The following is a 17,485-nucleotide window of genomic DNA, read 5'->3' as shown; positions in this document are numbered from 1 at the left end:
AATGGTTCAGTCCTTCCTAAGAACAAGGCTAATGGAAAACCCATAATTTGCCTATATCCATAAATAAAAATCTGGCAACTTGGAGCAATTCAGGCCAGAGTAAAAAATGACCTTCTTTATAACAAGTGTTCCTGGCTGCTCTGGGCTGGAGCAAAGGTTGACACATCTCTCTGCTCCCAGTGCTCTTTTCACTAGAGACAAGTGGGAGTGGAAGGAATGGTCGGGCTCAAAGTCACAAGGGAAAAGAGGCAGACTCGGGAAGGAGCTAGTTATGGCGGGTTTCACAGGGAAGGGAAGAGAAAGGAAGTTACATGGGAGAGATACAGGAAAGGTGGGCTGTGAGGAAAAAAAACCAAGAGGTGCAAGTAGCTGGGTAGGGATGTGGGAACGAGCATTCGGGAGAGCTGAAGCTTGGGAAGCCAACAGTGGGTAGCAGTGAGGATGGAGCAGTTCAGAGCTTCCTAGTCACAGACCAGGATGAAGGACAGGGGGGAAGCCAAGGGAGGGAGACTGAGCCTGAGACTGTTGGGTCCAGTAAGGGGAAAACCCAGAACGGTATGAGAAAATGAGCATTCACATGTCTGAATGAAGGAGAAAGAGTGGGAGGAAACAAGGTGACATAGGATGGAAAAAACTATGCAAAACAGTGTTCTGTTGTGCGGGGACTCTCTTGCTTTGTGTGCATCACTGCGGTCTGTACAAATGCCTTCTAGCAGTGGTGCATGCCACCAGACTACTGTTTGGCAAGTGCTGTTTGCTTCCTCGTCCACCTCTCACAGGACTGTCTTGAGTCAAATCTGTTTGCACGAACAGCACTACTCCCAGCATTTCACACCAGCAGGAGGCTGGGCATGCAGTCTCTGTGAAGTTCTTCCACTGTGTTTATGTACATGTGTTCTGCATATGGGAAGGGCTGTAATATCTGGGTTTTGGAGGTGCAGAGAATGCAGAATGGCTGTTAAAGATCAGTTGGAGTTATGAGGGTGAATATCCTCTGAAACTCAGGGACACAAGTTTGAAAACCAGATACAACCAAAACTAAAATAATCTGCTTCCTGCCTCTGGCAGACTTCAGCAATATTGTCAAAATGAGGGGGAAAAAAAAGTATGAAGAAAAAGTTGGTTTGAAAATGGTCTAAATGCAAGGGTGAAGAATAAGTTTTTGAAATGTAGGAATTCCTAAGCCAGAAATAATTCTGTTTCTCTCACCTAACACTTTTCAGCTTCTTGCTTACTGTAATGGCAACTGCTGTTTTATTTTGAGAAAGTGAGAAATCAATGGGAAATCCCTCCCATTTCTCACTGCCACCATCAGAAGCCTTTCAGCCATTAATACTAAACAGATGACTAAGCTACAGTTTCACCTCATGGTAGCAGGGTGCTGTGGCTTGACTCTCCCCAGCAAGGCTTTCGGTCCCCGCCTGCCCTCCACAGCTTGGCCCTTGCAGGAGATGAGTCTCCCAAGGACACAGCTAAAATACCAATGAACCTATTTGGAAAACTGCAAAATGTTCAGAAGGTGGTCTTTTCCATGAAGAAGAGTTATCATGAAGAAAAGTCACTTTTCCCGTTGGCAGAGTGTCCAGCCCTTCCCTGTTCCAGTGGCAGGAGAAGGTGGGGAGAAGCGAGAGTAGAATGACGTCACTTTTGACTTGTGACCAGTGTTTGGTGAGTTTGCCTAACTTTGGCTGGATGAAACACTTCATCGCAGGTTCTCTGTTTGGTATGTTATTAAACCCAGAAGGTTGGAGGGACTGCAGCTTTGGATAGCAGCTGAGAATCCTGTCTCTAGAAATTTGTTTAATAGTTTCTAAACGAAACAGGATTTTTAAAGTCTTTTCTATGTGTATTCAGTGAAAGATAATTATAGTTGTACCACCACAAAGACTCTACTGAACAAAAAAACCTAGTAAATTTAATAAATTAATGCTTCTTACAGGAAGAAAAAATTGCTGGTGATTGCCACACGTCCTTAATGGCATCAGTGGTGTAGTTCATACAATATACAATTACTGTTTGCACTGCTGTTTTGAAAAGGAACGTTTCATGAATGTCAAATATTTTATTGTTCCATTTTACAAATCCCAGTGCTCTAGTAACTAGATATGTCCCCCTTGCCATCCCAAATCCTGCAAGTTTGCCAGCTATTTAGTTACAAAAATGTTTTATGACTTAGCACTTGTATAAATCAGATTCTGCAAAGCTCTGTGAATATCAGAATTACTTTACATTTTAGAATGTGTAAGAGTATGTTTGGTTTTTTTTATGTACTCTGGCCTTTATCTCTGTCATAGTTAAACCCCCAAAATACATTTGCAAGCTATTTTTTTGACAGAGAAAAATGTATTTTTTTTATAACAGGAGGACATTCCTGTCTGCTTTATGGTCCAAGGCTCCAGTTCTGGAAGGGTTAAGCACTGAAGTTTTTATTCTCTGTTTAAAAGGAAGGTAATTACAGTTGCCCACCCACCTTTAGAAAGTTCTTTAAAATTTTCATAGATGAAGCACTAGAGTATTGTGATTTTATATTTAGTTACATAAAAGACTCCCTATAATTTGTTGAATTTTTTCTTTAGAAAAATTTGGAAATATCATTCTATGTTATTTGCTTCTAGTTTTGCTTTTAGCTTACAATAAACTGTAATGACATTTATTTCTAAGATGGATTATGATTTTCACACCCCCAAATTGCAATCTTTTAATGTTAAAAGAATCCTCACTTAGGCTGTTCTGAAAAGCCTCTTACAGATGACCACATACTTTCAGTGGCAAATTGAGCTACCCTGGAGAATAAATTTCTCAACACAGTGCACTTTAAATAAATATTTCACAAATAAGAATATGCCGGTCTTAGGATTGTAGTCAGAAGTTAACACTTCTTTGGTTTTACCACTCTGCTGTTTCTCAGCTAGGCACAGGTTAGTGACCTCGTTATTCAATGTTAAATGGAAAAAGTTTTCTCATTATAACATTCATATGTTATCATGTGAGTGAAACATGTGAGAACATGTTCATATGATATCATGTGGTTGAAAAATTGCAGCAGCAGCGCAGCTGCCCAAACCTCTGCCATTCCTTCATGTGCTTTGGGGAGCTGGAATTGTGTTCCTGGAGAAGAATAAAGGTTTACAAGGGACTTGGGTATGACACCAACCAATATTTCCTTTTAACCACCTTGATTACTTTTTGAGAACCTACTGCAAGAGCAACTCTAACTAATGAACACCATGGAAATGCACTCCTTTAATCAGTGCCTATCCGGCAGACCTTAAGTGCAGGTTTAGCACCATTGCCCATATGTAAATTAAATTAACATTGTAAAGAAAAGTGTCAGAATACAAAAATACTATGATGTGATGAACAGAAAATACACACCGTTGTCCACCAAATAATAGTAATATTGATGGTGATAACAAAATCATAATGCTGACTTATTTCTAATAAACACATTTCTTTGCAAATGTTTTAACAATAACTTACTAATAGCTACAAATATAATTAGACTATATTAAATTGCAGTAAAATAAATCATTAATAATTACTTGTGATTTATTAATTATTATTGATAAGACTATGCTCTGACATAGTATTTTCTATGGCAGGATCTCAAAGTGCTTGACAAAGGACTGCTGGCCCATTGTTTCTGTCTTTACAGACAGAGAAACTACAACAACGTGAAGTAACTTGCTGAAAAATGCAGCAAAGTCCAAGGCGGATGGATTGCTGCATCCTCTGATTCTGTCCTGGTGCCGAGCCACACATCTGTGCTGCATCTGGACCTGACACTTCACTGCTTTTCCTGGCCTCCTTTTTCAGCTGCATTTCCCAATATGAAATTATTACAAAGCACACATCTTCCTGCAGTACAGTAAAACTTCCAGTTTAACAAGTGCTAAAGGAACTACATGTTTGCTTCACTGAAACAAGATGCATTTCTTGAAGAAACATACGAAAAGCAGTTCAGCTCAGTTGCAGTCTGAATGCCGTCATTTAAACTGCAGTCTGTTTGGTAGACCATGTAGAAAGGGGATTGGAATTATGCAAGGATTGCACTTAGCAATTTTAATATTGCTTTCACCCTCCCTCGTAAAATATCTGAATATCATTGTCACAAATCTTTGTAAATAATCTTAAATAGGGGTTGTTTATTGACATCAGTAGGCCCAGAAGAATTAGAAATATAAGCAGGAGATATGATAAAATCCAGTTTATAAAAAAAGTGGTATTTATGCTTCTAAGAGAAGAAAACCAAAACAGGATTCACAGTTTAGTGAAAAGAGGTTTTATTTTTTTGTTACAGGCAAGAAATTTGGAGAACAAATGATAGAGAAATATAACATCTAAAAAAGCAGATATGTACTGGTGAGTGCCATACCATGTAAAAAGTGACTCAGTAAGCATTGGTAAGTGTAAAGAGTCTGCAATACATCTGAAACTAGCACAAGCTTATATAAGGAGTTATCGGATGAATACCAGGAAAAAAATTACAGGCATTCTTAAATCAGAAAATAGTCTTCAGAAAATTTTGGAAAGCTTCATATTTATACGTGGAAGTGCCCTTGGAGGAAGCAGAAGCAAATTTACATTTCATAGTGGAGTTTTCAGGCAATGTCCAGCAAAGAAGGGGTTAATCCAGGCAGCAATTAATGACCAGATGCTAATGGGCCAAGGAGCCCTGTATAAAAGAACCAGAAGAGGAGAGTGAGGGAGTAAAAGCAAAATGCATTAGGGGAGATGAAAGGCAAGGGGACCTGATCTTCGGCGAGAAGGGAAAGATGCTCTGGGCTGGAAGGAGGGCAGCGCAGGTGAGCCCAGCCTTGCAGCGCAGGTGAGCCTTGCTCCCATGCCAGGATGCGGCCACTTCGGCAGCCAGTGCTACTGCATGACACGCTGGGAGCGAAGAGAAAACTCCCCTGTGTGGGACGGTCTTAGCTGGAGCAACCTGCTTGTAACCTACATCAGGGGACTTTGAGTTTATAATCAAGAGTAGTCAAAATATCAAAATCCCAAATCTTCTGATTACCTCCGAGTATACTTGGTTTTGTCTCTCCTGGAAGTTTACCATGATTTTCCAGCTGGGCATGTTCTTCTTCACAGTTCCACATGAAAAGCAACATAACTTTAATACATGAGCTCTGAAAAAAATGCAAAAGGCCCAACATCTTCCATTTAAAGAAGGGGTTACATCTTTCACCCCCAAATATGCCTATAAAAAAAGGCAGAGTTGTAAAAGCCCCGAAGTATCAGCGAGCCGGAGGTAAGTGAATACTGGTTCCTCTCGGAAGGGCTGTGGGGTGGGTGAGAACGGTTGGCCTGAGGGATCAGGACACTGGTGGCTTAAAGGTGTGCAATGAGGGAGTGGGGCCAGGTTGCAAAGTGATGAAGTGATGCTGGTGTAGAAGACCCACCCGAATTACTGAAGTCTCCACAGGGATAGAATGTCTATTCCTTATATACATCCAGTCACGTGATGGTCATTGTTTTCTAATATGTAACGATTCCCAGTCATGAGACTGAGATGTGTGCTTATTACATAGGATAAGGTGACGTTTGCGCTATCAAACTCAGTTATAGTCAATTCACATCTAAAATCAATTATATGGTGGTTTATTATTCTTGAAATCCAGATGAAATGCCTGCTTGAAACAAAGGACATTTGTCAGTAATTTGTGGTGCCTTAAAATGCTTTCATCCTCCCACTGGAGGCAATTCATTCGGTAATGTTCAATTCTTGTTTCTTTTTAAAAGACTAGTAGTAGAGGAATGCTAACAGCTTGCAAAAAGATTGGTAAAGAGCATACTGGTAGGCCAGTAACAAACAGGCAGAAAAGGAGGGGCTTATTTACAGAAATGGTCACTTGGCTGGGAAAATCTCTCACATGAATTCGTGGTAGTGGCTGTGATCAAGATGTGACAGGACTATCAGTGGGACAGATGTGTACATGCCTGGAGAGAATGTGGTCATTCCTGTCACAAGAAGGAGACTGGAGTAGATGGATTTCAGTTTTTTTTCCATCCAGAAGTACATAATTATGTATTAGAGGTCTGTCTAAGGTTGGTGATATTTTCAAAAATATAAATAGCTACGGCAGTATTTTGCCATATTGTTTCTATCCTCAGTTTTGCAGTTAGAAGCTATGGTTCTGTATTTTATTTATAGTTATTTTAAAAATCTTACCCATAACAGAATAATACTTCAGCTTTTTAAAGAGCCCCCAAACAAGCTGACAAATTAAAAATGAAGGAAATTATATTTTAGCAATAAGTTAAATACTTTGGCTATTGTGGAATTTCTTATTTAACTGCTTCTAAGTGTTCTTTCCTCTGCTCAGAAGTCTAGGTAGTCCAAAATAAGTGAAATACAAAATCCCTTAAATTTTCAAGTGCAGTTTCTTTAACATATTACATTATATGTGTACTTGTACATTTTAGTCTGTTACTAAATACTAGCAGGAAACTAAAATAGGTACTTACTGCAGTTGTTATAATTTACTGGCTAGGCTAGCATGAAAAGCTATTGTGAAACAGGGAAACGTGCTACTAATGTAAGAAATAATGTAGGAAGATGAGTGCCAGTGCATAATACAATTTAGGAGTTGGCTGTGTAGGAAAAAGCCTGAGAACTCTTTCACCTGATATGTTTTCAGAGATGATGCACACATTTGTGGGAATATTCAACTCCAATAAACCAGCTAACAGGTATGAAGTCAACACGATGCTATTATTTAGGAAGCAGGCAGCAGCTGTCAGTGACACCATGCAAATTCAGAACAACTGATGGGAAAATACTGACAGTATAAATAAAGAACAGCCAAAAGAATCGGGAGACAAAACGCTACCGGCGCTGTTGCTCTCACGCAGTGAGACTTGGAGGCTGTTGCCTAACAGTCTCATGTTGGCACTCCCGAGGATGCTCAGTTGGCGCTTCAAAAGGTTGCTGAACTAATTCAGTCAGTTGGTTGCTGTCACAGAACTACAGGATCAGTGTTTTACATGATATATCAACTAGCTGCTTTTTCCACTGCCATTTGGTTTAGATCATCTGTTGGATGCAAAGAAGCAAGTCCAGCATCGTTAGCCCGCAGTGGCTGGCCACTTAGTGCGTGTACCTCTGGAAAGAGCAACATCCTGAAGAACTGAAGGCATTCAATCCCAAGGATATCAGAATTCGCCCTGTTTAAGGCCAGGTGAGCTTAACCTGATGAAAACATTAAACCATGTTACGTATCAATGTAGGCACTGCAAAGCGTTCAGTTGTAGAGTCTTGTTCTTTGTGCTAAGAAACTAATTAATAAGAATAGCCCAGTTATTAGTGGAGTAGAAATTTTCTTTGAGTAGCCTGCGTTTTTTAGTCCCTGTTGGAAATAGCCTATAGGACTGGGTTATATTTATAGCGTTGGTATAAATTTTCTGAAGGCAATTATTGATTTAAATTTACTTTAATTTTGTTGCTAGTAATTTAGCTAAGTACCAAGATAAAGAAACTTGATTCTAGCAATAACAACAACAAAAGGGTATTGAACTCAAACAGGGCCTGATGTACTCCTAACTAATTAACATTTTTATTCTGGGGCCAAGAAATACACATTTGCCTTTAACAGAATGACCGACGAAATTGCTGTCAGTCAGCCAATCTGATAAAGGTCAACTATTGAAAACCCAGTCTGTCAGTACACAAACTAAGTGATGTGGGCAGTCATAAGTTCACTTGTTGTTTTGAAAGGAAAATACACTATTTTCATAGATGCATCTGTTGTGCATCAATTACAAAACCTTTAATGAAATTTTATGGCAGAAATATTAATATCACCTTTCCTAGTGATACTTCTTGTTCATTGGGGGTTCTTTGGGTATCTTGACAGCACAGACTTGGTTTAAATAAAATGATATGTTTTAACCCCTTTAAAATGTTGTTTACTTTTACTTTAGTCAAACAACTTTTCCCAAGAGTTAAACTGACTGAATAAAACTGACTGGGGCAGAAAAGAGGAGTATGGAGACTATTCCTAAGACAGGCAATTATTTTATGTAGAGATTTACATTTCATGTTGTAGAAGAAAACTTTACCTACTTCTTGTTTACCTAAATTTGAAAAGCTTTTAGAGTGGTTTAACTCTCTATAGAGGACTGGCCTAGAAAACATCACTGTGGGATGATCGATAACCCCTCATGGCTGGTGCTTACCGAAGGAAAGGGCCAGTGCTGGGTGCCACAGGCGGGGGACGTTTGTTAGAGTAACTTTCCTACGTGGGGAATTTTGCACAGGAATAACTTATCAGTACAAAGAAACTGCCTCATGTTCTTGGTTAGGAGTTGATTTATTTATCACAGTCTTGCTTATATCCCTTTTAAGAAAAGAATTAAAACAAAGTCATCCTCTAAATGTGATTGCCTGCGATGCGATACCATCAGCTGGACACATGTTTAACTCCAGAATCAGCTTGAATGGTTGCATCACCGCGCTGATCTAAATCTCTCCATGCCATGTCTGCCCTGAGGCAGTATTTTGTGTCTGTTGCAGCATTCCTCATACCAGGGAACAAATAGTATTTCAAGATGTATGTAGCTCTTGTTTTTGTAGAAGTTTCAGGAACCCACAGCTCCCAGTAAAACTATCACGCAAACTAGAGGTTCTGCCTTAATAGGTAAATTATGTATTTATTCTTTTAACATCCATTTTTCTTTTATAAAGTACCAGAAATGTACATTCTTTATTTGAAAGAGTGAAGCTGCACTCTCTGCTAAGCTGCGGGTGTCTTTAGCCATGTCTTTTTTCCTCTCGCTTTCCACAGTTCCGGCATCCATTATCTGCAGTCGCTTCTCTTATATGGATTATTTTTTTTATATCCATGCTCTCCCTTTCAAATAAAAGGGAAAATCACTGTCATGATTTTACAAAGATCTTTAAGGATTGAAGATTTACTCTGCCTTTAAGATAGGATATAATCATCTTTTAATAGAGATGGGAATTTCATGTCTGGCTTCACAGAATAAATTACATAAACACAGTGTGAAAGCACTGCACAATAATCCTCAGTAATAATGCTGAATATATGTGCTTACATGATTCCTGTACATAAATATGATTACTGAAAACGCCTGCTAATTCTTCCATTGCTCAAATGGTGCCAGCTTCAGCAGCTTGAAAATACAAGTTTATTGTCATTTGTTAAATCCCAATTTTATGCTTGTTTTGTTTTCTACTTCTGTTCCCACATTAAGCTGGAGACCAACAGAAGTATTTCTGGTTTATCTGCTTGCTTGTGAGCAGAATCATCACTAATGTCATCATTACTCTCGAGAAGATGTTGATACCTGTAGGCTGCCAAACAAGCAAGGGGTATTTTTCCCATTTATATAGTGACAATGTGCTATGAATGCATACATGAGTATATACGCACATATTGGCTGTACTTGTATACATATATGTGGCACTGAGAATAGTGTGTGGGAAGCTACAGTTTTATCTAAGGAGATGTCAGCTTCTTGAAAGTGGTTTGACAGGAGTCAAGCTGGCAGTATTTTGGGGCCTAAAGCCTACAGTTTTAGCCAGCACATCAATCTCTTCATTTCAACGTCCCAGGAGAAGACAGAGGACATGTGTGTCTGGCAGCTTGCTTTAGCCCAGTTTTCCACTGCCTGATAGACCTTTGGGGTTTCGTGCCATCTTTCTTCCTTTCTTTCCCATGTTTGTCCTTAGTGTCACCAAGGGCATGTGGGGAGAAAAGCTGAATGTGGGCACCCTGATTCCTGTCCCATGAGGACTCGTCCCACGCGGCTGTGAAGGAAGGGCTTAGTCACCCTGGTCCACCTAAAAGAAGTTGGGTCCTTGGACTAATGCGTCCTCCCAATTGCAATCATATCTCCTGTGCCAGTCCTGGAGGTTCAGGAACAAAAATTCCTGAAGTGAAAAAGAAAAAATAGCAACAGTGCAGAAGCTCCTAATGACACATTTTTTTAGCCCAAATTCTGATTTCCTTCTGAGTGCGCGTGTGTGTGTAAGAGTGGTGATGGCTGTTGCACACTTTCCTGAACCTAGAAAGGGACAAGAAACAAACAATTTTGGCCAGGCCTCAAAAAATATTACTGCCTGCTGATGGTATGGAGTATGGTCATTTACAAACCCTGGACTTCACTCCTGGTTTTCTGTTTCATGGCCCCCGTATCTTTCGTGCATATACTCTGAGCAGTTTTACAATGTGTTTTCCAGAGCTGACCTATACTTCAATGTAGTTAGATATGTTAGTCTTCAGTCAGGGTGCTGTTGTTGAAGAGCAGAAAGAACTACAGAAACAATCTAAAAGAGAAGAAACATAAAAAAGACACCGCTATACCATGTTTGTCTGTGTTCTGCCTACTTGGAGAATATATATATGTATGTATGTGTATATGTGAAACCATAGAGCAGGAAGACTGATTATCAGCTGCCTGCATGGTGTAGTCACAGTTGAAATGAGTCCGGTCTGGATACGCTTACCTATGATGCAAAAAACAATGAATTTGGGAAAGATTAAAGAGTTTGACAAATATGGCTGTCAGCTGTGACTTGGGGCAGGGGGATGAAAATTTCTGAAAGCATTTGAGAAATGTGGTTTGAGGACTTTCCTACACTTTGAGGAAAATGAAGGTCATTCATAGTGAGGATGTGAAATCAACATACAATTGAAAGCATGCAGCAATTCTTTATGATTTAAGTTGGTTTGAACTGTGTGAATACAATTTCTGAGTCAGAAATATCTAAGAGAAGAATAACTGCTCAGACAACAGAATCAGAAGAAATGGGACGATACTAAAATGGAAAACGCGTTTTGTGTATTGAAACAGTTCATGACAAAATGGAGTCTGACAAGTGCTGACAATACTTCTCCAAGAAATGGATGGTTTTTAAGGTGGCTTTAGAAGTGATTACACAGTAGAGAGAAATCTGAGGTGGAGAAAATTTCTGAGGAGAAGTCGGCGATAGCTTTAAATCCAGTTTGATGCTATGGAACTGCACAAGTTTGATAGAAGATATGGAATACTTGAAATTATCTGATCCAAAAAATCTATTTTAAAAAAATTGGCCTGTGCTTTCAAGTTTTTTTTCATTGTGTCTATATACAAACAATATAAATATTTTTCTGTGTCCTTGTGTGTATCTAGTGCAAAGGCCTCAATTTGTGCACATCAAAGTGGTTTCTGTTAATTTCCGTAGGGTTATGCTGGGTAGCACCAGCCAAATAGGAGGCCATAATTAATAGTTCTCTTTAAAGAACTTTTTTCTCATCTTTGTTCTGCATCACCTAACATGCACTTATTTTATGTCTCAATTCTGTCTATTAGAAAAAAAATGTAGATGATGCTTTCTTAACCCAAGTAAATTGAGGCTCTGACAGTAAGAAATTGTTTGTTTAGGGATCTTCACATGCTGGAGAATTGGGATCCACACTGGTACGTGGCTCTTAGCCCAGCCGGTAGCTTCAGGAATCTGTTCTTTGAAGATTTTGGATGATAAAAGTGTACTCTTTGTGGAAAGACTTGGCAGAGGAAGAAGTTAAACTACAGATCTGCAACAATAATCTTGGGGTGGTGAGCCTAGTCTAAATAGTTTTCAGGAAAGAGTTAAAAAGTGGTGGAAGATATAATTTAGTTTTTCTTCCTCATCCCCTTCTGAACTTACTTTGCATTGAGCAGATATCAGATAATATTGTTATGAGGTGGAATAGCTATTTCCTGCTCTTTATCCTTTTGACAGATCTAAATCTAATGAAAATCTTTATTTTATTTTAATAAGGAAAGGAGGAACCGGAGTAAAAAATTAAAAATTTAACTTCAAAAACTTTGTAAAAGGGGCATTTACTAGGTCGTTTGGGCCAACAGTAATGTCTTGATAACAGAAAAGTTTATCAACATATTACTGCAATAGCAATGTTTCTATTAATTTTGTAAAACCATAGTAATTGTAGAGCTGGTTTTGTCCCCCATTAAAGCATTTCCCCTCCACAGTAGCTTTTCCTTGAAACAGTGAAAGGTTTAATGCATCCAGTTTTATGAGCTGATTTGGTGGTTGTCACCTATAACAGCTACATCTGTTGCTTGAGAGGAGCAAAATGAAACTACCAGACAGCAGAGAAGGCAGAAGCAAATTAGATTTTAAAAGTCTATATCAAATTTGATCTCATTTGCACTTTGCAATACAGGTGTCGAAATCTGCTTCTTAACAAGTAACGTTTAAAATCAGACTGTGCTCCTTTAAATTGCTTAAATAAGATCTGCGCTACTTTTCTGCTTCACAGATCTCCTCTTTCTTAGAAGCAAACTTAAATTGCTTCAGGAAACAGGAGGCAGAAATGGAAACATCATGTGACAGCAGGGAAGGGCCCCACTGGCGGAGGACAGCTCATCCCTTCCAGGGTCTCCTTACAGAAACCCCGTATTTCTTAGTGTTGGGAGGGCAAGGGGCAACAATGAAATATGTGTTTTCCAGTGGCAGAGTAATTGTTGTAAACTGTTTCAGTCCACCTCTGCCAGCCACTGTATGTTCATTTCCAGTACATGGTTAGCTCTCAGTAAGATTTTTGTTTAACTGAAATAACTACCCCCCCGCCCCCCGCCTTGTATGAAACTGTTTCTACCCATGAAGATTTATAGTGCTGGGAATAAAAATCATCATCTGGACTTCATCAAAATTTTCCTGGCAAGTAATTAATGCTGAAAACATGTTTTGATCAAGCATCTCCAATAGCAGCAATGGTAAGTGAGTTAAAAGTAGCTATCATTATAGAAATAGGTCTACATGGTCTCTTAAAGTTTCTGCTAGTTTTTCCAGCCCTCAGCAAATGGTGGTGCTAGTACCTTATTTTTCATTCACTGTGTTTCCTCATTTCATGGTCATATCAGCCTCTTGGTGACTGCCAATGAGCGGATCTCATCATAGCTGAAAATTCAGGAACATGTGCAAAGAAGCCACCCAAATGGGCAAGAAATTTGAATATTCTCTCTCCTGGCCTTTTGCTTTAAAATGAGAAGACTGCAGGTATGAATCTGTCAAAGTAGGTAATTAATTTTTTGTTTGTTTGTTTGTTTTTCTGGTTTGATTCATATTGTTGTGACTTAATTGCATGTCTATATTTCTATGTATAGTAAGCTGATGTACATTTTTCTGTGCTGCACCTATTGTGCGTTTGTGTTCTAGACTATGAGAGCAGTACTCTGTCTCAGCCTGCTTTTGGGAGAATTGGCTTCTGGAGCAATAATCAGTACGATGTAGGGTGCCCTTTTCCCAAAGCAGCAATGACAGCTTATCTACTGTACTCCAAGCAAAATACATTGTGCACAGCTCCCTGTGAAGTTCCATGTTGCAGAAATGAAGAAATGCCCATTGGCATCAAAATAGTCTTTTACATTGTGGACTGTGTTGGGGAACTACTATGAGCTAACTTTGCCCTTAGTAATGCATAATAACTATTGTCTAGATTCAAAGTGTGTTTATTGAGTATATCAGAAAATTTCTACCAGCTACACGTTTAGGTTTGGAGAAATTTCTAGAAATTACTGATGACTTAGAACATTTAATGTAGTAGCAAGTGTACAACTACTGTGAATTTCACCCATTGAAAATCACAAGCTGGAAAAGCCGTTATGAGTTGTTTTGAGAGGCTCGTGTTTTATCATCAGCTTGAAATTGTGCTTCTGGCTGTTAGTCAGTGGGCTGCCAAAATTCAAGTGTCTTGAAGTGTGGGAGCTACTGGATCTGCAGGGCAATAACGGGAAGGAGGTTATTTTACGGCTGATCTCCCTGCATATGTAGTGTGTTTCCCGATGATAAAGTGGTTGTATCAGCCCCACCTATTACTAAAGTTGCCTGACACTTCCCATTATGGACTTTGTTTTCAGATGCTTATAATGTAGTCAAACTATAACTGTCCAAGTTGAAATCTGACTTCTCCTTATGCTGGGGTGCATGACTAACGCAGGTCTTTTGGGAAAATTCTAGCTGAAATGCTTGATGTAGAAATGAATCAAAATTAGTCCCCCAACTTTTTTTTTTTTACTAAGACCAGAGAAATTGTTTTGCACAGTGAAGATATTATCTTCTTTGTGGAACTCTAAATGTAGCTGTGGGATCTTTGATCTGCAGGTCATCGTTTCATGATCTCATTAGTGGGAGGAGAGTCAGCGTAGGCTTTGCATTAATGTAGAAAATGTGGACCCTGATGGATTTTTTCACGTATACTGTGTGGGCTGCCAAAGGTATTTTCAAGTCCTGTTTGGCCCTCATTAAAGGAAACTTTCTTGCCTGAGTGCATCTGTGCTTTCTGAGAGGAGACTTGACACTTGGAAGAGAAGTGGCCATTGGCTAAAGGACAGCTTTTATCTCTGAAATCAACCCAAATCTGGCAAAGCTGTAAGCTGCTTAAAGAATGCATAATTCAAAAATGCTTATGCTTGCTAGATGTTTTCAGCGTTATTCCCTAAAGTTTATCTCTGTGTGCCCAGGCTGGGACAGTGCAGGGCTGAGCAGACCTCTGCTGTAACCGAAGTTCTGGAGCGCTGCTGGCTACGCTGGCTCTGGACATTACTATGAAGACCATGGGCTCTTTCTCTTCGTTGCCTATGTTTTATAAAACGGTAATCTAAAAATTATAAAATTGGAAAGAACAACAGAAGAGAGCCTGACCTTGGCCCAGGGACCAAGGCAAGAGACTGGGACAAGGGATCTGGTTGTAGAAGACCGTGAAATACAGGGACTGGAGGCTTATGGGGCAGTGGAAACTGGGTATTGGGGTTACTTGGCTGGGTAAAACCCCCAGGATTTAGCAGGCAGAATCAGCTGGACAAAGGGATTAGGGTAAGGAATGAGGAAGGGAGTTAAGGCGTAGATAGCCAGAGGCTATTTTACAAGGCTTGAACAGAAGAAATGGGACTGGTGGGCCATATAGCCTAAGCAGGTGTTTCCTGCGGGAGGGACTGGAAAGGTGAAAAAAATGTTCCACTCTGGTGTCTATGAGAAGATGAACTCTGATATCAGAAGGCTAAGCAGTAAAGACCAAAACTGGCTAAGAAAAACAAAATGGGAAGAGTTATGTGTGAGGAAGCCCCAGCCTGAGAAAGTCTGTAAGAGAAGGGACAGAAGATGGTTTTGTGGTGGATCCGCAGTTCTGAGTTCATCACATGAATTGAGAGTGTCAGAAAGCAACACATAATTCAGTTTTGCAAAAAGAAGGATATTAGTTTGTTTTTCAAACCAAAAAAACCCTGCACACAACATCCACTTTAAATGCATTAGCAATTCTGCAGTGTCAGAAACTCAGAATGAGTAGATTCCAGAGATAAAATGTCCCGTGCAGCCTTAATTCTAGGCTTGTTTATTTACATCCGGAAAATATTCTTGTTGCCTAACACATGCACAAAATAGGGGGATTTAATATTCTGTGAAAGTTCATGTCACAGTTCTTTTAATGTTATTGTATGACCAACAGCAAAATATTTTAATAAATATATCACACTGGCTGGTACTTTTGCTAGAGAATTACCAAATAGGACATCTATATCTAAAACAGGTGGAGGGGAGAAGGTGACAAAAAGCCTCTTGTTCTGACCTAAATAGTATGCTGGATTTTAGAACAGATTATGAAAGAAACAATTTCTAAAACTGAGCTATTCAGTTGGAACCAAGAGGAAAATGAAATTGATGTTAAGATGTATGCAGCAAATTGGCAATGCAAATGTCTAAATGGAAACAATAAAGACAACTGGTTCTAGCTTTGATGCTCCTTTACTTTCAACCTCTGACTTTGCAACTCTGATAATGTTCTTTTAATTCTTGTCTTGGAGGAAATTAGTTGGTTTTCTCCAGAAGACAGTCCAGCAATGTTATAGTAAGCATGCAGAGTGGATGACAGTGGATCAGCACCCAAGAGTGAAACTGGCAGTCACTAAACTCTCCCTGTAGACACTACCTAAAGGTGTGTAAAAGCTGTGTATAGCTACCATGTGAATTTGAATGGTGTCTGATCAGTACTTTTTAACCACAAGATCTGTATTTAATTAAAGCACATTAAAATATGGAATATGCAAATATGGAATATGGTGCTTTTTTATTTTTTTCCCCTCACAATATTGTCAGGTGTGCATATAGTTTTATTTTACTTCTTGAATCTGCTTGGAAGAATGAAACATTTTGTGTATCTAATTTTTTACAAGTGTTTACCTAGATCTTTATTCTTATTGTTTGTTACTAGGTGGTTTACATCTGTTTCCATTAGAAGATTTTGCCTGATTAATGAGCAGAAAATGAGCTCCCTGGCAGAACAAAATCCTCACATATTATAATATTCTTTACCTGATGCTGGCACCTTGCACCCAAAGGGAAGGTTCATGCTTTTAAAGTAAAGCACCTAACTTGGGTGCCTGTTAGGAATGGTCTCTGGTTGTCTGCTCAGTGGAAAGGGTTTAGTTTGTAGTTTAGGACCCACCTCTTTTCACTAATTATATAGGAACCTAAAATGAGACCTGCATTTCAAGAATGAAGTTAGTTACATTTAAAGTCAAAGTTTACCAGTGTGATATCTTTCGGTAGTCATGTGTTAGTATCTGGTGAGACAGTCTTGTTCACACTTATCACTGCAGACCTGTCATGAGAAGGCCTTAATGATGAGCCTTGTTTTCATTAGATGCAGCAGCCAGTGCTCATATACTTTTGCTTGCAAAATCAGAGCAAATTCTGCCACAAATGGAAGGTGTGCGATTTTATAATTTATGAAGAAGTGCAATGGTTATAATTTGGAGAATATGCTGAAGCTTGAGTTGCCATTAGATCATGGTAATTGTAATGGTAAGCAGAGAGAAACAACAACCCCCAAATATGTTTTAATTGGAACAAAGTTGCGATTATGCCTATTCCTAAGAGCAAATCCTCTTTGCACTGTGCTGAGACCCCCTGATGCACTTAGCAATTTGGAAATTTTGAATTCAGAATAAGAGCTTTAATTATGTTATTTCCCCAGTTTGTATGCCTTAAACAGACAGAATCAGCAAAAAGTGAATAGGCAAGTTTTAATTTTTTTCAAACCAAGTAACGTACAAATAAAGCCATATGACTACAAACAATAGCTCTTGTGTCCTGTTCCTGCTATTTGGAGGTCCATATATTAGTCCTTTGGCTAGCTACCAGAACTCATAAAATGCTTTTAGGCAGCTGCGTCCCATTAAAGCCACATGTTACATCAATAAGAAACCATAGAAGTGCGGAGCTGACAGGGATTTTAGAAGATCAGTTACTTATCTCCATAGACTGGGAAAGGATCAAGCATGCCACCCTGGAAGATATTACAAGCCCTCAGGGGAGGAGATTCCAGATCTCTTTAGATAGAGGAGGGAAATGCCAGAATAGTCTATCAGACAGCTCTTCTTAATATCCAGTCCAAGTTTGCAAATTTTCTTTCTCATGGTGGACATTGTAAGCTATTGATTACTGTCCTTTTATAGCGCTCTTTTACTTAAT

This window comes from Haliaeetus leucocephalus, unplaced genomic scaffold (genome assembly GCF_000737465.1).
Source record: "Haliaeetus leucocephalus isolate CR32 unplaced genomic scaffold, Haliaeetus_leucocephalus-4.0 Scaffold819, whole genome shotgun sequence".
Lineage (NCBI taxonomy): Eukaryota > Metazoa > Chordata > Aves > Accipitriformes > Accipitridae > Haliaeetus > Haliaeetus leucocephalus.
Note: the sequence above shows the minus strand (reverse complement) of the source record.